This window comes from Acinonyx jubatus, chromosome D4 (assembly GCF_027475565.1).
Source record: "Acinonyx jubatus isolate Ajub_Pintada_27869175 chromosome D4, VMU_Ajub_asm_v1.0, whole genome shotgun sequence".
In the NCBI taxonomy this organism is placed as follows: domain Eukaryota; kingdom Metazoa; phylum Chordata; class Mammalia; order Carnivora; family Felidae; genus Acinonyx; species Acinonyx jubatus.
In genome coordinates this window covers 47396678-47420398 of record NC_069391.1, presented here as the reverse complement: position 1 = coordinate 47420398, position 23721 = coordinate 47396678, and the positions used below count along the sequence as shown (strand labels likewise).

General features: G+C 37.7%; 1 long non-coding RNA gene across 1 annotated transcript in view; it reads left to right on the top strand.

The window, feature by feature from the left end:
* Positions 1-23721, top strand: part of LOC106986393 (uncharacterized) — a 161527-nt gene that overhangs the window by 123789 nt on the left and 14017 nt on the right. The window contains exon 12 of the long non-coding RNA XR_008291165.1: positions 829-1110. This is a non-coding gene — a long non-coding RNA (uncharacterized LOC106986393). The remainder of the gene's footprint in view (positions 1-828; positions 1111-23721) is intronic.

Sequence of the window (23721 nt, the reverse complement as noted above, 5' to 3'; positions counted from 1 at the left end):
CAGCTGCCTGATCTGTCTCAGCTTTATATTCTTCTGTGAATTCAAAATAATAATGCTACGGTTCTTATGTGGTTTAAGTGAGAAAATGTATGGGCAAATGCCTGGCTGTGCTTATCATCACATGGTAGGCATTTCATAGGAGTTTGAGAAATTAGAAAGAAATATAATTAAGTGCTTCTAACTTCAAGACTTAAGTATAAGGAGAAAGGGTATGGCTTTGTTTGGACTGTAGTCAATTTGGGGCTCTGTTTTGTGCTTGGTGGTTTTACAGTAGGATGCAAAGGATGAGTTTGTTTACATTCAACTCAATCTTACACATGTAGGTATGAATCTAGATCAACAGGGAACACATTGGATGAATTAAATTTAAGTATTGGATCTTATACGGATTTCCAGGATAGTTCACACTCTTATATAGATACAGCCTTTATGCTATTCTTTTCTTCTTTCAATTGCTTTCATGCAAAGACTAATAAATCCCTCCGGAGATTTCATGACTAAAAGTGAAAGAACCCAAGCTGGGCTGAGAAGTTATTCGTACCTGTTTCATTTCAACATATATTCTTTCCACTCAGACTTCTTTGATCTAAGAGAAATGCAAACGTGAGCAGTCAGGGAATCTATGTTCCACGAGGATTCAGCCTTTGTATAACTTTATGGCTGTGGTTGCCCTAAGGTTGCAGTCTTCTATTTTGAGCCTGACATCTTTTACCATTTTAGTAGCACATTTTTTTTTCTTTCTTCACTTGAAATTCAGTTCTTCTCATCAAGTATATTGATTGAAAGTTTGCTCCCCCTTCTGTTCCCCATGCTGGGGCTGGTTGACAGAGGGAGGAAGCCAGCCACACCAAGTGAGGACAGCAGAAGTTTGGGAAGCCAGTGAGGAGGCAGAACCCAGATGGGCAGAAGAGAAGAGAAGAGAAGCCAACATGGGGGAAAACCGAGGATTGACAAGAAGGAGAAGGACGGCGGGGTGCTCAGCCGTAGGTAGCCGCAAAGTTGCTAAAGCAGGAGGAGGGAAAGAAAGCAAGCACTCGAGATTACTGCTGGAAGCTTGGCTGCTTCCCCAAGTGTGTTTTCAGCTGTGTTTCAGTCCTCCTAGCTGCACTGGTGAGTGCTGGTTCCATCTTTTTAAAGGTACAGATCACAGCTTCTGATAGCAGAGAAGAGAGTTCATACAATGCTTACTTGCTGAGGTATTTTTAAGGATGACTCTGTTTCTGCTCCATCTGTTTACAGCTCTGGTGGGGATTTTTTCTCTTCTATTCTTGGTTCCTCAGTGTGCTGGTGAAGCCATGTTCGTAGTGGCCAAAAGACGCAGAGTCATGAAGTTAGATTTTAGTCTATCATACACTTCAGCCAAGTTGACCAAATAGAATTGGAGTCAACTGCAAAATTTTTAATTCTCTTAATGATGCCGGAACTTAAACAAGACGTTTTGTGTGTGTTTTTAACTCCCTTCAGCATAGCTGGCAGGTTACATAATACCCATTTGTCCCAAAAGTGGACATCTTTACAACAGAAATTACTGAAAAAGACATGGCAAACATTTCTAGCATCTTCCCAATTAATTGGTTGGTTTATTTTATAGTATCCTGGGCATTAACAACATTTCTGTTTAAAAAATAAAAAAATACACCATTTTATGTCTTACAAGAATTTCTCAGCTATCTCTCACCTACATTTGAACCTTGTAAGAACCTCACGGTATAGATATTATCTTGGTTTTGCAGTGAAGTATCAGAGAAGTTGAGTACTTTGTCCAAGAACACACAGCCAGTAAATAAATAAAATCACATTCTGAATCTGTGGACACCAACTTAGGGGCATTGCTGTTTTAGAGCACACATTTTGTATAGCTGTTTTTGGTATTCTGTATCTAGTGATATAGATGATACAGATATGAATCTGTTGTTCGTGCTGTAGTAATCTCTTGCCCTCTCCTTGTTTCTCTAAGTTCCTATCCTCGTTTAACAACCCTATCTCTTTTTTCAAAAGAGTAATTTTTATTTTTTATTCTTATTTTTGAAATTCTAATTACGGTATAATTAACATGTGGTGCTATGGTAGTTTCAGGTGTAAAATCTAGTGATTCAACACTTCTCTACATGACTCAGTGCTCATCACGGTATGTGTACTCTTCCTCCACCTGTTTCACCCATCTCCCCACCCACCTAGTTAAGAGTCGGGTTTTTTACTTGTGCCTTTTTTTTCTTTGTTTATTTTTGTTTCTTAAATTCCGCATAGGGGTGAAATCATACGGCATTTGTCTTCCTCTGACTGACGTGTTTCACTTAGCATTATACCCTCCCCCTCTATCCATGTTGTTGCAGATGGCAAGATTTCGTTCCTTTTTATGGCTGAGTAATCTTCCATTAAACATATCTACCACATCTTCTTTATCTATTCCTCTCTATTAATGGACACTGGGTTGCTTCCATAATTTGACTATTATAAATAATGCTGCAGTAAACAGGGGTGCGAATATCTTTTCAACTTAATGTTTTCATGTTCTTTGGGCATATACCCCGTGGTGGAATTACTGGATCATATGGTGATTAATTTTAATTTTTTGAGGAGCCTCCATACTGTTTTCCACACTGGCTGCACCAGTTTGCATTCCCGCCAACAGTGCACAAGTTTTCCTTTTTCTCCACATCCCTGCCAACATTTGTTGTTTCTTATGTATTTTGGCATTAGCCATTCTGATAGGTATGATAGGATATCCCATTGTGGTTTTGGCCTGCATTTCCCTGATAATGAGTGATGTTGAGCATCTTTTCACATGTCTATTGGCCATCTGGATGTTCTTTGGAGAAATTTCTGTTCATGTCTTCTGCCCCTCTTGAAATTGGGTTATTTAGGTTTTTTGATGCTGAGATGTATCAGTTCTTTATATATTTTGGATACTAACCCTTTATTGGATATGCCACTTGCAAATATTTCTATTCACCAGGTACAGAATCCTAATCATATGGTGTAGGCACAAAATTCACTAGTAAGAGGGTGCCTTGTTATTGAGAAAGTCAGAAATATACAAGAGTATATTGAGAACTTTATGATGTGCCAGGAAGTATTTTAAACCTTAAAAAGGAAACAGAAAAATGATTGCCTTACTATTTGAAAAATAATAAAGATCCCAGTTGACACCATAAACCACACACCAAGATGAAATCCAGATGGGTTAAAATGTAAATAGTCATTTAAGGGGCATGTGGGTGGCTCAGTAGGTTAAGCCTCTGGCTTCGGCTCAGGTCATGATCTCATGGTTCATGAGTTTGAGCCCCATGTCGGGCTCTGTGCTGACAGCTCAGAGCCTGGAGCTTGCTTCAGATTATTTGTGTCTCCCACTCTCTCTGCTCAGAGCTCATGCTCTGTCTTTCTGTCTCTCAAAAATAAATAAACATTAAAAAAAAATTTTTTAATGCAAACAATCATTTAAAAAAGTATAAGAACATGAATATTTACCTCATCTAAGGAGAGAACAGGAATTTTTAAGCATAAAAACAATGAAAGCACAAATGTCTATAGATTTGAGTACATAAAAATTGATTTTTGAATAGTCATAAATAAACAAAATGAAAATCAATCAACAAATGGGAAAATATTTGACATCAGACTAAGAAAGGCAGTCCTTTTTAATATATAAAAAGTTCTTACAGATCAAAGACAAAAATCACTAAGACTGAAATAAAAAATAGATAAAAAGTATAACCAGAAAAATTCAGTGAAGACAACATATAAGTGACTAATTTTAATGAAAAGATTTCAACTCATTTTCTAAGAAAAGCATCAATTCAAACAAGATAGCCTTTCTCTACCAAAATAGAATGAATGTTTCAAAATGTATATTCCATTTTGGTAATGGTCTCATGAGATGGACACATATTGGTTGGGTTACAAGTTGGCACAAACCTTCTTAAAAGCACTTAAAAATTTTTTTTAAAAACTTCAAATAAATTTGTACCTTCTGACCTCATAATTCTCTTTCTGGGAATATACTCTGTGGTTTTAGTAAAAAATTCAAAATATAATGTATATATATATCACAGAAATATATATATATATCAATGTATATATAAATTATATATATATATATATAGCTTTATGTGTATATGTGTGTGTGTGTCTGTGCATATATATGTGTTATATATATGCAAAGATTTTTATTTCTGTATTTTAGGAAAGCTTTTTATATGGAAAATTTTGCACTAATATTAAAGTAGAGAGAATATGACAGTCAGTCTCTATGTAGCCACTACCTGACTTCAGAAATTATTAATATTTCTCCACTCTTATTTCATCTGTTTCTGTGTGCTTTCTGTCTCCAGGACTATGCTAAAAGCGAATGCAAGACCTCTTATTTTATTTGTGAAAACTTCTGTATGATAAAAGCTTTAAAAAGTTCAAAGGCCGCTACTAAGTCTAGGGTATTAAACAGATTGATGTTCACATTTCTTCATTGACTAAAGAATGTCTTTTAATAATTGCTTTGCTCACATTAGAATCTCAAAAAGGTCTGCACATTGCACATGTTGATATTACGTCTCTTAAGTTAATGTATAACAGTTCCTTCCCCTTTCTCTTTCTCCTGTTATTTATTTGATAAATAAACTAGGTCATTTGTCCTGTAGAATGTCATACATTCTAGATTTAGCTGATGTCTGCCTCATGGTATCATTTAATGTTTTTCTTTTTCTTTCTTATTTCCTGTAAACTAGTACTTAGAGTGAGGCTTGATTACAGACAGGCTCATTTTCAGTTTTATTTTTTGGCAAGAATACTGTATGTGTGGTGTTTTGTACTTCCTGTTATATTATAACAGCATGCACATAATTTCTGGTTGCCCCACTTTCAGTGACGCTAAGATTTGTAGGTTCTGATGAGCCCTCTTTTATCAAAGTCCCTATTGACTTTTTATATAATTTTTAGTTATAACATTTATTAATGACTATTGCCTAGATCCATTATTTCATTAGAATTTACAAAATGGTATTTTTCTAATTCTACCTCTTGCATTAACTGGAAACTTTTTATACAGAAACACTCCCTCTCCAACAGTTTGATTACTCTGAAACAGTTCATGCTGGAAAGACATCTTGATTCTTTCCCTTATTTATCAATTTTCAGAGGAATGTGTCAATGCTCCTGCTACCTTTATCCACATTGGTTCATTACAGTGCAAGCTGGTAACAACATAAAGGTCCAACAGTGGAAGATATCCTATGGTATATCTATGCTATAAATATTGTGCAGTCTTTAAATTTCAAAAAATATTTAATAACATAGGACAATATTCTGAATAAAATATTAACTGAAAAAGATCCAGAAATGTATATATAGTGGTGTGATCTAAATATTACCTAAAATGAATGCATCATAAAATACCATCTCTGCCTCAGATATTAACATGATCACCATAGGATAGTGAGCTTTAGAGTCTTGCAAGTTTTATCTTTATTTTCCATAGACCCTTCTAGAAGATCCACTACTTTTATCCTAAAAGAAAATGTAGGGGCGCCTGGGTGGCTCAGTCGGTTAAGCGTCCGACTTGGGCTCAGGTCATGATCTTGAGGTTTGTGAGTTCAAGGCCCGCGTCGGGCTCTGGGCTGACAGCTCAGAGCCTGGAGCCTGTTTCAGATTCTGTGTCTCCCTCTCTCTCTCTGACCCTCCCCCATTCATGCTCTTTCTCTCTCTGTCTCAAAAATAAATAAACGTTAAAAAAAATTAAAAAAAAATAAAAGAAAATGTAAATTTGTTTAAAAGAAATGTCGCTGGATAAGTCGTTATACTTGAAGAGATTCATGGGATGCTAATCCTGGCTCCAGCTTTGACTTCTATTGTAACTTTGATTATATCTCTTTCCTACACCTAAACAAGTTTTTGTGCTGTTAACCAAACAATTGGAGTGATTTAAAATGTGCTCAATTCTGCAGATTCTGAGACATCTTTTTCATTAAACACAACACGTAGTCAGTAGAATGGAATCTACTAAATTAAGCCATGCTTGACAAAATTTGACCAATTCAGGAGACAGCCGAACTAAAACTTCCTGTTTTTGTTGTTCTCGTGTGTGTGTGTGTGTGTGTGTGTGTGTGTGTGTGTGTGTTATCAACTGGTCCATAACAGAAAAACAGATGAGCCAAAGTCTGTTCTTGCCAGGGTCCGTTTAATATATTCTAAACGTGTTTGTTGCTTAGTTTCAAGATGAATGAAAGGAAACCAATACTGGCTTTGATTTTGACAAGTTCTTGGTAATCCCGAGAAAGTACTTGATTCTCCAGGGACCTCTCTGAGGCTTAGATTTTACCTCTATAAAATAGGGAGCAGATGGTTTGATTCATGTGGTTGTTTCCAACGTAATGTATATAAACCTCCGGGCATGATCTTAAGAAATTAGCAGTTGCCCAACAAATGCTACTTTTCTCTTCTTGCTTCCTAAATAGAAAGGGAAGCAGTCTTTTCCAGTTTTACTCTTCTAATATTGGAGAACTGATCCTGGGGACAGGTTATCTAGATTCAAGTCCAGCTCTACTCTTGGTTTTGAGCCAGCGAAATAAATAAATCTTTTGTGCCTCAGTTTTCCTTTTCTGAAAACGGGGAGAAGAGCAGTACTTACGTATGGGCTGCTATGCATAGTAAATGGGTTAGTGAATGCATATTGCTTAGAATTTTGCCTGGCACAGGGTAGGAACTATATGGGTGGAAGCTATTACCTTTATTATCTGCCTAGAAAAATGGAATTTCCAAGCTCAAGATTCAAGGTACTTCCCCTTGGATGATACATGAGATACACTGACCACTTCTTGCTTTTTTACTTCTCTTTTTCAAGGTCCTTCTTCCTTCTGTTGATACATTTAACACTTACAGCCACACAATTCAGATTTTGCTTAATTAGGTCAGGGTTTCCTCCTGTGATTATAATTGATTAAGATTATGTGATATTTGTCCCTTTTCCTTATCCTTTTTTGTTGTTGGTGTGATGGTGGTGATGGTGAGGGTGTGTGTGTGTGTGTGTGTGTGTGTGTGTGTGGTATAGCCCTGAGATATGGTAGCAGCCCTGATGGCTGTGGGTGTAGTTGCAACTTTCCACACATTCATTTTATTACTAGTTTTTATTCCGAAATTTCTATAGATCTCTGCTTCTGTTATGGGACATTTTATCAGCATATCTCCCAAAAAGTAAGCACTGCACCATGCTTATTGAGGGGTTTGAATGGAATAATCTAAGTTCTTCCAATATTTTGACAACAGAGTGTTATTAGACAGGTTTAGGACAGGGTGCTGAATGACTCAAAGATAGGGACAAACCACATGGCCATATTACTCAGGAATGAGACCACCTAATCAGTGCACAGGGCGCTCTAAATCCCACAAGGGAACAATACCCTCAGATTACATAAGGACTGTGTTAGAAAACATTTCTCACTCAAACTGAAGAAAATAAAAACAGATCCAAAGTAGACGTAAGGTAACTTCCGTGGCAATAACCTAAGAGATAGATTTTTAAATGTGCTGCTAATGAGACAAAGATGTCCTTTCCATTAATTAATAGGCAACTAGGATGTTTCTCAGTTTCCATCAAAGTGGTCAGCATGTGTACCCTAGGAAAACAGGACAGTAGTATTGCAACCCACCTATAGGAATGTTGTATTGTCAAAACCGATAAGAGTTACGGACATGGAGTCCGGAGAAATGAGTGCCCATGAGTAAAGCCTTGTCACTGGGCAGTTAGCAGTTCTCAGAGTAGACAGCAGTCTGTGTCTGAGGCCAGGCCCCTATTGTCTGGACAGAAATCTCTAGCAAGTGATAGGACAATCCACTCAGATATTCCACTGAGGCTGTTAAGAGCATCTATGCCTAAGTGCTCTAATTCTGTGCTCACTAGGAACAGACTGAGGCATCCCTTGTTCCACTGATTGTTCATACCCAACAGGAAGAAGTGATTTGGGCACATACCTCGTGCCAGTAATCTTCTTAGATGAACCTTTTATCTGAGGCAGGTTGCACAGGATCTTGTAGACCATGCTAAGGATTGGGGGGGGGGGGGTGCTGGGAAGCCATTTGTGGGTTTTAAACAAGGAAGTGAGAGAAAATGTGGCACTATTTATAGATTTATAAAATATGAAATCAGAAGAAAATCATCTATTCAAACTATTTTAAATGTTAAAAGGAGAGTCACTTACTTTGCACTTCTGAAAACCTTGAAAACACTCTAAGATGTTGTAGAAGTCAGGGTTCTCCAGAGACACAGATCAATAGCATATGTTTCTATATATATCCCCAAACCTCAGTCCTTGCTCTTAAGGCCTTCAACTGATTGGACAAAACTCACCCACATCATGGAGGGTAATCTGCTTTACTCAAAGTCTACTGATTAAACATTAATCACATCTAAGAAATAGCTTCACAGTATCACATCTGGATTGGTGGTTGGCCAAACAACTGGAGACCACACCCTACCCAGATTGACACATTAAAATTAACCGTTGCTGACAGAAAGAATTTATGATGTTACCCTTAGTTGAGAGGTGACTTTGTTAGTTTAAGCAAAGTCAATTGACCATTTCTACTTTAGGGCTGCAATCAGTAAGAAAGAGGGCCCCTCTCCTTACCTGCTTCACACTTGAAGGGAGGCATAAAGTAGCAAGAGCATTTTATAGCTGCCCCCCCGCCCCGAAATTCAAGGTGACAAGTACCATTATTTGAACACTTTCCTTTTTTTTTCCCAATTATCACACGATCCTTTCATTCACAACTTTGTGATAACGGCTAAATACCCTTTAGCTTCACTGTTGACATATTGTGGAACCCCATTAAATTCATGGTTTGCAGATTAATTGAGATTTTCCACTTAGAAAAAAGGAATGCCTCCATTTCTAATGAACAGTCTTTTCTTTTTACAAGGCAATGTTTCAAACCCCAATGACCAGGTGGAAAGAAGAAAGAAGAAAAGGGGTATTGGGATGGATTCTGGAAGCTTGCTAACAATCTTGTTTGATGACAGAAAAGGGAGAGTTTTCTTCCTGCTTTCTAGTTTTTAAAGTCTTTTCCTATACATTTTGGAGCCATGATGCTAAATACACCAACCTATAATGGTCCCACACTCAATACGGATCATCTAAAGTTGACAAGAAAAAATTCTACTTTCTTAGAAAAATGGACTCATTATTTAATTACATGAAAGTTAAAGATCACTTTGTGATTATTTGAAATAAAAATAATCATAACAATTTCCGATAGTATTTATAAATTTTCATTTAAACTCTGACTCTAAAACTCATTCCTATCAGGTTTTAAAAAACAAACATCCCCAAAGGCAAGTCATTTATTATCAGTTACTAGTGTCCAAGGCCAATAAACATGAGTTGGATTCCCACATGAACCATATAGTTTTAAGGCCCATGTTTTAGACTGCATCCCAACATTTTAAACTATGTCTCTAACCCTCTGAAATATCGTCTTACTCACTAAGGGGAATGGGCAAGAGGTGTGAGAAAATCAATATACACACATGCTCCTGTGAGAAAACAACTCAGAGTTGCAGGTTGTTGGGGAGTGGTAGTTGATAAAGGATGTCATCACCTCTCCATGGATGGAAGTAAAGGAACAGCCTCTTTCTGGATGCATCACATTCGTTCTTTAAATGAAATTTCAACTTTTTTTTAAAACTAGCCAAGAATAAATTTATTGTGCATATCAACGTACACAATAAAAGTTGTTATTGTTGGTTACCAGACTTTTAAGATCTTTTTCTTTCTCATATATATATTTAAAACATTTTTAATGTTTATTTATTTTTTGAGGGAGAGAGAGACAGAGTGTGAGGGGGGGAGGGGCAGAGAGAGAGGGAGACACAGAATCCAAAGCAAGCTCCAGGCTCCCAGGTGTCAGCACAGAGCTGAACACGGGACCCGAACTCATGAAACGTGAGATTATGACCTGAGCCGAAGTTAGACGTTTAATCAACTGAGCTACCCAGGAGCCCCAGTCTTTCTCACTTATATTACTCACAAATTCTAGAGAATGAAATGTGAACTTTTAACTAATTTGTTATTAAATTATTTATTAACTTTATTATAATTTTTAGCAAATTTATTTAGATTCATCCTCTCATCCTGACTATTACTCATCTATATGCAGCATTTGTGTAAATGAATATTCTTCCTTTGTTTATGGGATCCAACCAATAATGGTTCCATGGTGACACTTGTGCGGTGAATTAGGAAATTTCTGTGAGTCTAAGATTTATTGAGAGCTCTCTGTGTGACCAACACTGAGGACAAATATTCAAAGTAGCCCCTAGCCCTCAAGAAGTCCACACTGTCATGGAACCCCCAGGTAAAGGAACATTTGTAAAACATTTTGATCAATGATATAAAAGAGGTTTCCTCCTGTGCGTTTTCTCACACCACCCACATATACTTTGTTGTAGACCCAGTTGTTTTCACCTGTCCATACTCCTTCTCTAACAGGGCCCCAATTTTCCCTGGTGAATCATGCCTTCCCAATTAGGACCTGTCATTTGAAGTGTACCAGACTACCACTCAAGGTGACTAACCAAGGAGCAGGTATGTGACCCAACATAGGCTGACACTCTCTCCCAGGATCCTGTATCCTAGGGAATGTCTTAAGAAGGGAAAATGATTGGAGGCTTCATTGCCATGCAGTATCTGAAGAGATTATCCAACCTGCCTTTATGACTGGTGAGGCAGTCATTGTGTGAGAAGTCTCATTTTTTTCTTTTTTTTCTTTTTGGTTTTGTGAGGTACTTCATCCCATATCTTTCCAATAAATTCCTTTCAAAATGTGGTTTACGTTGTTTGAAATGAAAGAAACTTTGATATGGTATCATTCAATATGAATAGCTCTCTCTGGCCCTCCTTATTTTGGCCATACCTCATATATACTTCATCCTATTTTCTGTCATTCTCTACATTTTGACTCTAGGGCACAGCGACTGCCATTTGGGGGAAATTCGTGGCCCAAGTGAGACAGACCTAGATTCTCCCTTTATTACATTAATCACATTGGGTAGGAATCTGAAGAAATATAATCTGTACTATCATTTCAAACTATCAATTGAAGAACTATCATCTACCTCACATATATTACCTCATTTAATTATTACAGTATTTCTATGTAATAGGCATTATTCTCTCCATTTTATAGTTAACAGAAGTTCAGACAGGTTAAGGAATTGGTCCAAGGTTACATAGCGAGAATGTATCAGAGCTCTAATTTGAACTCATACCTACCTGAGCTCAAAACTCAATTTTTCCTCGAGGCTTCTCAGCTACCCACCCCTGAGATATCACAATTTTGATGCGTCAACACATTACTTTATCTTTGTGGGACTTGGTTTCCTTATCTATAAAATAGGAATGTGAAAACCTACTACGTCGTATAGTTGTAATTACTAAATGGGACAATGTAGAGAAAGCCTTTAGTTTTTATAGGTGGCCAAAAGTGAATGCTTTCTAGCTTAATTTCCAACTTTGATATATATATAAGTATATATATATAGGTGTATATATATATAGGTGTGTGTGTATATATATATAGGTATATATATATATAGGTGTGTGTATATATATACATATAGGTGTATATATATATAGGTGTGTGTGTGTGTATATATATATATAGGTTGTATATGTATATAGTGTGTATATATATATATATATATATATATATATATATGTATATATCTGCATCTTGGAGATTATGGTGAATTCAAAATCTTGACCAAACCAGTCATTTCCAATTATCCCTTAACCAACTTCTCCCCAGAGCAGCTGAAAAAATTTAATTCTATTTTTCTCTCCTTTCTCCTCTTATCCCCACACCTTCCCATCTCCTGGAAGAAATGCTAACAAACAATGAAACTCTTATAGTAGGACGTCAATGGTAAGGCCCATTGTGAACTCAGACTCTGCATAAGTGGGAGATGGTCTTCAGTACCTTTGCCTCCAGCCTGTATGTGTTTCTTATGTCATTTTTTCGTTTAAAAATGTAACTCATTTTTTTGATAATACTTTAGAGTATCTCTAAACTTCGATCTCTAAAGTTTTTAGCTTGAGAAGGAATTTTCAGTTTAGTAGTTGAAAAGAATAGGCCCTCTGCCTCAGACTTTTGCCATTAGGGTTAAATAATACACAACACTTGCCGTGCACAGAGTAGGCACTCAATAACTGAGCTCTGATTATTATGACACATTTATATTTTCAGTATTCTGAACATAACCGATGCCTAGGCAATGTTGGTTGTATTGACTAGAGTAGTCCACAGTAAAAAGGTGTTTCATGGAATAGATGAAGAGTTGAAAAGAAAATATTTTCAGTTACACAATGTTTAAATGCACACTGAGGGACATTAAGTGAAATTCAAAGTAAAGTTCTTTTTCAGTCTGGTCCACTTTTCTGGTGTAAGATTTGTTTCTGGCAAATTAGAAAATACTGACTCAAATGAAGCTTTTGGTTTTAGCCTCAAGTTTAAGTTTTTACTCATTTTCCTTATTACCAGGAAGCAGTATCTGCATTGAGCGAGTATGAGGAAAGTCCTACTTTCAAAATATATGTGTCATTTTTCCCACAACTGTACATGAAGCCCACATCCTTTCCTTCTGACCAAGGTGATGGTCAAAACACCCCAAGAGAATACGTATTATCAGCATATCTTTTATAATACTTTTCAAAGCGACATGTTGTGAGAATCAAGTGCTTAGGGCTGGTAGATGCGATATCACAAGCCCGTAGCCCTGGGAGCATCAGATACTTATGTTGAGTTATATTGGGTTGTGGTTTGAGTGGCTGGAGGAGGGGCAGGGAAGTAGGAAAGCTAAAAAAAACTTGGAGGCGGGCATGTAGAACGCATTGGAACTAAAGTTAAGGCAAAAGGGAATAACCGAAAGCATGGTAAATCAAGGCCTTTGGGGGGAAACTGCAGAAGGGGAAAAACTTATAAACATTAAGACCTATGGTGGTGCGGCAGCCAAGGATGGGAATGGGTCACCGAGCCAGAAGTTCAGAGATGGGTAAGGACTATGAGGATGTGTTAGAATCAAAGAAACCTGATGGCCTCAAGTCCCATTGTGTTTGCATGTCACCACTAAAACAGGCCAACTAAAGACTCTGGGACAGAGTCCGCTCGGCCATATGGAGGAAGTCTCATATCGGTTTTAAAGTGATGAAAGATTTTCATAAGTAAGAGGTTTCATTTTCTGTAATAATATGTTTCTGTACTACCTCCCATCTGAAATCTATAGCGGGGGAAAAGAAAAAAATTGGAAGAACACAAGAGATCTACAGCAGTCCATCTCATCTTAATGGTCCTCCCAAACTTTGCTCCCTGCTCTAGCAATAAGGAACACTTTACCGAATATAGCACAGTAGGGCCAATTCTGGGGATGGTACTTTTTTGCAGATTGACATTGGCAACAGTTATACAAATACATTAAAAAAATTTTTTTTAATTATTTATTTTTGAGGAGAGAGACAGAGTGTGAGTGGGGGAGGGGCAGAGAGAGAGGAAGACACAGAAACAGAAGCAGCCTCCAGGCTCTGAGCTGTCAGCACAGAGCCCGACCCGGGGCTCGAACACATGAGCCGTGAGGTCATGACCTGAGCTCAAGTCGGACACTTAACCGACTGAGCCACCCAGGCGCCCCACAAAGACATTTTTATTTCCATTTATAACTGATGGGGATGTTGACTTATTTAAAAAATAGAAATGGGGTAATATGCTTCTATTACTTATTAAAAATATATAAATTAGAGAACATGGTTTTAAAAAATATGTTACACCGCATTTAGGTTGAGATTTTAAAACATTTTCACCATGGGCCTGACCCACTGCTAGTATTCATGTAGTGGCAAACATTTTTAATAGAGAGGAGAAGAACATGGGGGATGTGGAGGGGAGGCAACTCAGAAGCAAGTGGTATTTTACACTTGAACAAGATACAAAGTACTGAGGAAAGATTCTGCTGCCTTCAAATGTGTCATTCTGTCAGATTTCTTTTGGATGATGTTCTTTCCTATCTGAGAAAAGTATTTATTGGTAGCTACCCAAACTATTCCATTGGCCTTTTAAAAAATTTTAATTGTGAAAAATCTAGAGCATACACAAAAGTAGAGAAAAATGTATAAGTTCTCATGAACCGATCATCCAGCTTCAAGGGTTATACATATTTTTGCAATCTTGTTTCATTTTGACCCTCACTTTTGTGTGTGAGGAGGGCCTAGAGCACTTAAGCAAATTCCAGACATTGTGTCATTTTGCCCATAAATACTTCAGTATGCATTGCTAATTAAAAGACTGTTTTATGTACAAACCATGCCATTATCACAACTTAACAAAATTAACAATTTTAATATATTCAATATATATTTCATATAGCCAATTCACAATTTTAATATAGTCAATATATTCAAATTTACATCATTATCTCATATTTTAACAATAAGTTCCCTGTGTTATAATTATGCAAAAATAATGTGAAATGTCACTAGAAATCATAAAAGCCACTTATTTGAAGGAACATACTAATAATATATGATGATGGTGATGACAGACTTGTGATCTATTATGGTAAAAATAATTATTGTCTCCGGGATTAAGCTCAAAAAATCCTTAGTTTTAAGTTGCATAATACTTTAGAGAGTCAATTTAAAAGTTTTGCTATTTAAAAAAAATTTTTTTTTAGTTTTTATTTATTTATTTTGAAAGAGAGAGAGAAAGAGAGAGAGGGAGAGAGAATCCCAAGCTGTCAGCCCAGAGCCTAATGTGGGGCTCGATCTCACCAACTGAGAAAACAACCTGAGCCAAAACCAAGAGTCAGATACTTAACCGACTGAGCCAACCGGGTGCCCCTAAAAGTTTTTCCTTTTTGATTTTTATAGTAGTTGGCTTCCTGAGAATGTTGGATAGATTATTTTTGTTCTTTTGCATTGCTTTCCATTTTATAATATTTATTTTTCTGGTTATGAAAGTAATTCATGTTCCTTATAAAAATGTTGGAAAATCAATCATAATTTCATGACCCAGTGATGACCGTTCAATATCCTGGAATATTTCCTGCAGTCTTTGGTGCGGCTATTGTAACCTACTTTTTACAATTTACATTTTATTTTATGCATTTCCCAAGCCATTGAGCAACAATTATTATTTTTAAAAATCTTTGTGTGAATCTATGACTACTCCATGGCATATGTCCCTAAAATGGAATTACTGTGTTCAGGAGTATGAATACTTGTAAGCTTTTTAGTATCTATTGCTTAATTATCCCTCAGAAATTATTTTCCTTTTCCAGAAAATGAGCACTAATTTTAATTCAACTTCATTAGCATGAAATACTAAAATGCAATCTTTTTGATAAATTGATGTATGAAATACTACATGTTTTCTTTTTTTCTTTTAACTTTCTGTGAGAATGAATTATGTTTCAGTGTTTTTTGAAATATTTTTTCAAATGTTTATATCCATAACTGTAAGTTTTTGCCTATTATAATGTGTGACCAACTTTCTCTTTCAGGGCTCATCTCACTGAGTTGTTAATATTTTGTCTATAGTGAAGATATAAACATTTTGTGTGTCTTATGTTGGTAAATATTTTTCTTTTTCTTCTAATTTCATTCGTTTTTTCCTGAAGAACTTTTACATTTTTACAGTCAAGCCTATCAATGGCTTTTATTGTTATTTCTTTCAAAGATTTTACTTAGTCTTTCCCATTCTCAAATAGTAAATATATACCAAATTTACCTCTGTCGATTTATGATTTTTAAAAATACTTTATCCTTCATTCTCTCTGAATTAACTTTAGGAGTATGGTGTGATGAAAAGCACAAAGAGGACTTTTGCCAATTATTTCATTTTCATATCATATTAAGGGATAACCTTTCCTTTCCTTATTAATTTTTTTGATAGTAACTTTATCAGATACTAAACTTCTTTATCACACAGTAAGCTTTTTTTTTTTTCACACACTAAACTTTTATCTCCACTTTGGCCTATAATGGTGCATTGATTTACAAGTTAATGGGCTGTCTACTATTCTCTTTCCTTGGTAGATTGTCCTTCATTACTTTGAACATGGTAGTCAGTGAAAATGTGTTGTGTGAAATAAGCGATTAATGAGTCATTAATATACCTGAGAAGGTATTAACTTTAAGTTAAATAAATGTCTGCTTTGACTGTTTTAAATATTTAACTTTGGGGAAAAAAGGTGCTGAGCCTGATGGGTTTTTTAATGACCCTGCCATCTTATGATTTTCATGTAACTAACTTCCATAGTTATTTACTAAATCGGAGCACCAAGCTAGATTCTCACGGTCCCCAGGATCAAGATTAACATTTGGATCTAAGGCATTTTAATTCATCATCCAAAGCAATTGTGACGCAGGCTGGTATTTCTGAAACCCTCGTAACGGGCAGACATCTTTTGCAAAAAGACCTTTGAAGATTGCATTGTGTCTTATCAGTTTAGCAGGATATCCATATATACCAACTAGTTCTGGACTAGCTCAACAAAATTCTCCTAAGAATTTGCCTCTGGGGCTTCTTTCTTAGCGCCCCCCAACCCCCGTCCCGCTCGCGCGCGCACGCGCGCGCGCGCGCGCGCCCCCCCCCCCCCCCCAAGCGATCCAACTTGACCGTAAACTACATCCCCGCAGGGACGCGATCTTCTGCTTTTGCAGCCTCCCGCAGTATTGCATTCACTCTCCAGATGTTGGCTTCTTGAATGAGCCCGCACCTTGCTGCGCTCCTCCTCCCACCCGAGCAGCGGAGCGGATCTCCAGCCTTCCGGCCACCTCCTACCTCCTCCCAGTCTCCAGGAGGCCGCGGCGTCCCTGGCGCTGTGTGGCTGCGCGTCCGCGCCGGCTCGGCCTCTGGGCTTGCGGGTCTGGCCCGGGGCCGGACGCAACACACGGTTCCGGACGCAACACACGGTTCCGGGCAAGGGGCACAGAGGATAGATGCCCCTCCCCACTTCCTCCCCTTTCTCTCCGTCTCCCTTTGCAGCCTAGTAAGAACGGATGAAGACAGTATTTTTATTCCGTTACTTCATTAAGTAACGTCTCTGCTTCTCACGGAAAGACCTCGGTGTCTGGCCTTCAGTTCCCTTGAAAGAAAACCCGGGGCTGAAGTAGATGCGGCTTTTCAAACGGATTGAGTCCCTGGGAATGAAAAAGGTTCCTCAGGGGGCGCTGTTTAAAGCGAACTAAACAAGCAAAACCAAAACAACAAAACACTCTCCCCTTCCCCCCCAAAAACATAACCACCACTCCCCCCGCCCCACACAGCAGTAACAAAAACTCCTTGTAAAATCGTTGAAGCAGACAATCTTTCAGTATGTTTTCAGCGCTAACGCGCCATGCTTTAAGCATTTTTGTTCATTTCCTTTACAATACATCACTTGCCTTTGTTTTCATCTGTAATGTTTTTCAAAAATAGGCAATTTTACCTCAACAATTCCTTTATATACATTTAATAACTTGTGTACATTATATCCATCAGCTGATTAAAGCAGCTTACATAAAAGATCAGCATTACACAAATTCTGTTCCAGAGAAAATTCTGGAACCTAGACCAAAGATTAGAGTTTTAGTCCCAGGTGTGCCACTGTTTTGTTTAGTCTTGGGCAATTCGCTTCGCCTCACTTTTGATCTCTGAAGAATGAACTAGTAGACCTGAATGAAATCCAGGTGTCTTTCCTGTTTTGAGTTTTCAGGACACCCACGCTGACTGGCTGGCGAACTGACTGTAGTCAGATCCCGGGTAGACTATAGGTTTAACTGCCTAGGATGGTGTCTTGGGTCCGTCCCAATTAGGGGTTTCCCCCCCTTGGGGCTTTGGCCACTCCTTTCTTCATTGGCCTTATCAGTAGGAAGCAGGCTGAGTCATTTGCTGACGAGTTAGGGCTGCTTCCTGATGCCATCTGAACCTAAGTCCCATGAAGGAACCCAAGGTCACACCTCATTAAAAGAAGAACACGCTAAGACCATGTTTATGGTAAGCCACTCTTTACAATCGGCTAGTCTGCTAAGTCTGCTAACTATTACTGGGACCAAAACTGTAGGTTTAGTGCCAAAAAGTTAAATCAAGTGAAATAGGATGCAAAACAGGAGGTCGCCTGGAGTGAACAAAGGTGTACAACTCTCCTTATATGGTCAACTGTCTTAGATGAAAAAAAAATGTTCACTTAGTTATTCTCAAGGAGGTTAGAAGAAGCATTAATGACAAACCTTTGACTTAACTCGTAGATCAGAGATCTTCCTGAATAACTTCTATCTAATTAGGAAAAGTTTGTTGAAGCAAAAGATAGATGTGTTTTCCACATTAAGACTACTCTATTTACAAGTTAATTTCCTAAATAGTTTCTTTGGTGACATAGATATAGACAGAGTTTTATGTCTTCTAGCATTCTGACATTTTTGCTATCCCCAAACCCAGTAAACTCATATCAACAGCTTATTTCTGTTTCAAATGATAAAATAAGGTTCTTTAAGGATTTTAATAAGTTATTTGCCAAAGTACTCTAGGAATTTGATTTGATGTTAAAGTATTAAAGGTTGAGGGTCTTTATATACCTTTCAAAAAAACATGGAGAGCATTTGGAGATCTTTAATCATTAGTAATGGCTATTCATTTTAAAAGTTAATTAAAAAGTTTTAGTTTGAGCAGTTAAATGAAGTCTGGTGTCAAGGAAACTAGGATTTTTGGTTCCCTTATTGAGGAATGGTATTTGAGATTAATATCTGGGCACTAGGGGTGTTCATTACTACTGTGATAGCCTTTAAGCCATTTTGTGAATAGAATTCTATTGACAGCATCTATATGTATACACACACCATACATATACACATATATAAATTATGAAAATACAGGCTATATGTAAATACATATGCACATACATAAATACATATATATGTGCACATACACATGCACATAGAAACATATATATACATATATATGTATGTATATATGTAGACATATATACATATGTATGTATATGTGTGTGTGTGTATATATATATATATACATGTGTCTGTATATATATATATATATATATGAAATCTTGGGCACCTGGGTGGCTCAGTCGGTTGAGCATCTGACTCTTGATTTTGGATCGGGTCCTGATCCCAGGGTTGTGAGATTGAGCCCCCTGTTGGGCTCTGTGCTGAGTGTGGAGCCTGCTTGAGATTTTCTCTCTCACACGTTGCCTTCCCCGGCTTGTGCACATGTGCATGTACTCTTTCTCTCTCTCCCTCAAAATCAAACAATTAAAAACAAAAACAGATATCTGGAGTCCACACTGATACTACCAATTCAGTTGTATCCTCCAGGGTTTTTGCCTTCCTTGTTTCATATCAGTTTGCCCATTCTTCCCAGTGAGAAAACCATGGTTCTCAACAATCTCGATGCATTACTTTACTTGCTAAATCCTATAATAGATATAAAATAATTCCAGGACCTTTTTGCCTGTGCAATTAGAAAACAAACCTGTTAATAAGAATTTAGAATGTGTTTGCTGTTCTCCACTCCCTACCTTATGCTGGGCCCAAGGCCAAGGGTCAGATACTGTGGTCATTAGGGACTTGGGCTAGTTCTTTCACTGCTGTTCCATCCCTGTAATATTCTGGGCCTTTTTTTTTTTTTGGAAATAACATTGGATTCATTTGTTTCACTTTGCTTTGTTAGTTTTTCTTTTTTATCCTTTTTATCCTTTTTATTCTTTTTATATTTATGTTTATTCTTTGAGTATGTAATTACATGATTTCAAGTAATAACTATAAAAACAGGAATTCTCAGGGAAATGTCACTGCCTTGCATATTCCTTCCACCCGGTTCCCCTACTCTTTGTAGGTAACCATGGGCATTGTTTTCAGGTTTCTCGTTTATTGTTTTTTTTTTTTGTAAAGATATGCAGGTATATGTATAACTCGTTACACAAAAGGTAGTATAATATATATGATGTTATGCATTGTGCTGTCGCTCACTTCACGACGTCTTTGGGAAGTTGTTTCAAATGAGTTCATAGTGATATTCCTCATTCTCTTTTATAATTGCATGGAAGTTAGAAAGCAGCAATCAGCTAGAGATTCAGAGAGAGAGAGAGGCACAGAGAGACGGGGGGTCGGGGGAGGCTACTGCTGGATGTTGTATTTGGTAGGGAAAGATGAGTAAGAAACATTTTTTGGGAAGTTTTTCCCTGGGTTGTGAGGTGTATTTCCTTGCATTTTCCAACCCTTGAGAAAATTTCAGAGAAGGCCACTTTTCACGTATATTGGGCATGTCACTTTGCTGAAGTAGATTTGAAAGTGTAACAAGAAGGTGCCGCCTGGGTGTCTCAGTCAGATGAGAGGTCCACTCTTGATTTCAGCTCGGGTCATGATCCAGGGGTCACAGGATCAGGCCCTGCTGAGTGTGGTGCCTGCTTAAGACTGACTCACTCTCTCTCTCTCTCTCTCTCTCTCTCCCCCTTTGCCTCTCTCTAAAATAAAACAACAAATAACAAAAATATACCTTGAAAATGCAACAAGAACGTTGATTTTATTTTAGTTACAGGGAAAAAAATCAATGATATCATACAGTGGATCATTTAAAAGTCCTGTTTCAACTGTGGCTAATGATATAAATCTTTCCAGGTGTGGCTGGGATGTATGAAAAGAAACAGTAGATGTCCAAATCCCCGTCGTCTGGGGATTTGAAGGCTCGTCCTAGATAGGGAGATTTCTCACTCAAGGCGGTGGCAACTGTACAATTAGTGTGGAGAGCACAGCCACAGAATCATCATGGCATAAACATTTCAGTGACAGCCTGGAATCCGGAGGGTTAGATCCTGACGTCAGAGCTGGGTTATTGTGCCAGAATCTGAGAACTAGAGATGAAAGGCCCAAACATCTCAAGAGTAAACAGGGAGGGACTTGGGATGATCTTCCAGCTAGAACAAGTGTGGCTGTTCCCAGCTTCCTTTGAAGTTCTGGCCGGGGTGTGGTGGGTCAGCTGAGTGTAATGAACCCGAGGCACAAACGTGTAGACATCCGAGGACTAAGAGAGAATGCCATACAAAAGGTCCAGAGAGGGAGTTAAAGTGAGTAAAATTATCAGTGTGAAGGGAAAATATTTGAATTTCATTTCTGTATTTTGGAAAAAGATCTAAGACAATGTGATCACATAGCCTTTTATTTATTTATTTATTTATTTATTTATTTATTTATTTATTTATTTAATTTTTCACACCGCCTTTTAAACACAGCACGGAATACCAAACTCAGACAAACATCTCAAGACTAATTGCATTTTAAACATCGGGTAGTAAATGTAAGCAATTTGCTTCCTCAAGAGGTTGAAAGTATGCCCGGTTTCCAGCAGAAATTTTTAGATGAGTGAATTGGAAATAACTAGGAAAGTAGAAGCATTGAAATGACTTTTTTTTTTTCTGTAAGACAGGAGGTAAGAGTTTAAAGCTCGATAGATTGCAAAACTTCTACTTCTTCTACTTCTACTACTTCTACATCTTCTACTTCTTCTTTCTCTCTTTACTCTTTTCCTCTTTCACTATTAAATTTGTGACAAACATCTGTATAAAAACTTGGAAACTGGGGTTCCTGGTGGCTCAGACGGTTCAGTGTCCGGCTCTTGATTTCGGCTCAGTTTGTGATCTTGTGGTTTCGTGAGGCACGTTGGGCTCTGTGCTGACAGTGCAGAACCTGCTTGGGATTCTCTCTCTCTCTCTCTGCCCCTCCCCCACCTCTCTCTTTCTCTCTCTCTCTCTCTTGAAATAAGTAAATAAACTTAAAAAAAGAAGCAGAGAATACAATAATAGTTTCTAGGGGCTGGGGGCTGGGGTAAAGGAGGAGTGATTGTTCCAAATTTCAGTTATGTCGTACATAAGTTATAGAGATCTGCTGTAGAACACAGTACCTGTAGTTAACAAAACGATACACAATGATCGCACGCTTCAAAATTTGTTAAGAGGGCACACCTCATGGTAGGTGTTCTGACTACAAAAAAAAAAAAAAAATCAAACCAAACCAAAACAAACCAAAAACAAAGAAAAACCCAAAGGAACACAAGGAAACTAGGAGGTGTTGAAGGTGTTAATTATGGTGAGGATACCACGAGGTGTTTACATCTGCCTGAACTCATCAAATTGCACGTTCAACATGTGCAGTTCTTTGTATATCAATTGTACCTAATAAAGCTGTTAAAAGTAACAATGAAAACATAAGGCTCATTGATATAAGTGTACAGAAATAAACATGCCCCCATATATGGGCTGGACACCTCCCCTAGCACATTGCTAATTTCAATGATTGTATCTTTCATTTCTAGGAGTTTTACTTTTAAACAAATCTGCCTGGCCATTTTTATAAATCTCATTCCCTTTTATGTATTTTTGTACTAATTTCTTTCTTTGAAATATTTATTAGACTTAATACTTTCTACTACTTGTTAACATTTATTATTTCTATGGATTTTTCATCTGTAGTGGCTGGTTTTGTTGTGTGTAGACACCATGTGCCTTGCCACCTTATCTGTGGAAACGCTTCGAAGATGGAGTTTAAAGAGCTGTCCTGTAGAAAGAATTTATATTTACTGCTGTCAGGTGCTGGTGGGGTAGGGAGTGGGCCACAGGACAGAGGCACCAGCAAACCAAGAATCTTTTCATCTAAATTTTCACCTTTTTATTTTTTAAGGTTTACACAGGTACTGAGACCAGAAGGTCCTAAATCTGTGTGAGTGCAGAATTATGGCTAGTAGCTTTCTGGATATTTATTCTCCAACCAGATCTAAGGATGAGACAAGGAAGTATCTCCATGCCCCTTTGAAAGTGTGATCTTTGGGGAATCCAAGCTTTAGGGTTTTTCCCCCATCTTTTTGGTACCCTGATCCTGGGTCCAATGTGAGTAGTGTGGCAGGTGCCCAGGAGAGGAATGTTGTCTCAGGCACTTGCTTATCTCTCTGCATGTGTGTTTTCTCATTGTTTCTGGCCTTTGGGGATTTCCCTGATAAGCTTGCATGTTTAGCCATGCATTACATTAAAAACAATTACTTTATATGTTACTTTTGTGTGTGTGTGTGTGTGTGTGTGAATGGGGGGTATTCTCTCCTGGGAGGATTTCTTTGGACACCTAAGGCATTGTATTGTCAGATTCAGTTCTGATTGATTTTCTACCTTGTTTCATCTTTACAATAATACCACAAAATAGCTATTATGTCCCCCTTTATTATAAATATAGAAAAGGGAATCAGCAAGAGCAGCTGATTGCTTGCTGAAGATTATATACGTCAGGAGCACAACTGGGATTTAATACTGTGTCTGCCAGGCCACGAAAGCTCTTTCCTGCCCTGGATTTTTACTGCCCTGGATTTTTTTTTTTTCCTGGGCCTTGATATAGCATTATATCATGCACATTATACCAGAGATTTTTGCCTGTTTCACCCCCTCGTGCACACCTCCATATAAAGCAGAGCCGGCACATAGGAGAAGGTCGATAAGTACTCATCAGATCAACAAATAAGGGACTTTTTATGCTACCATATAAGCATCATGATAATTCTGTGGCTGTGTAATGTATCATTGCATTGAATAATTGGGGCAGTGTATTTTTAACTAAGATTCTGTAACAGCAGTCATGTAAGTGCAAAAATCCTCAGAAACTGGTCAATTATTTTATTTTCTGGTGCTGTTTCTGTCCCATGGTGCTCCAGTCC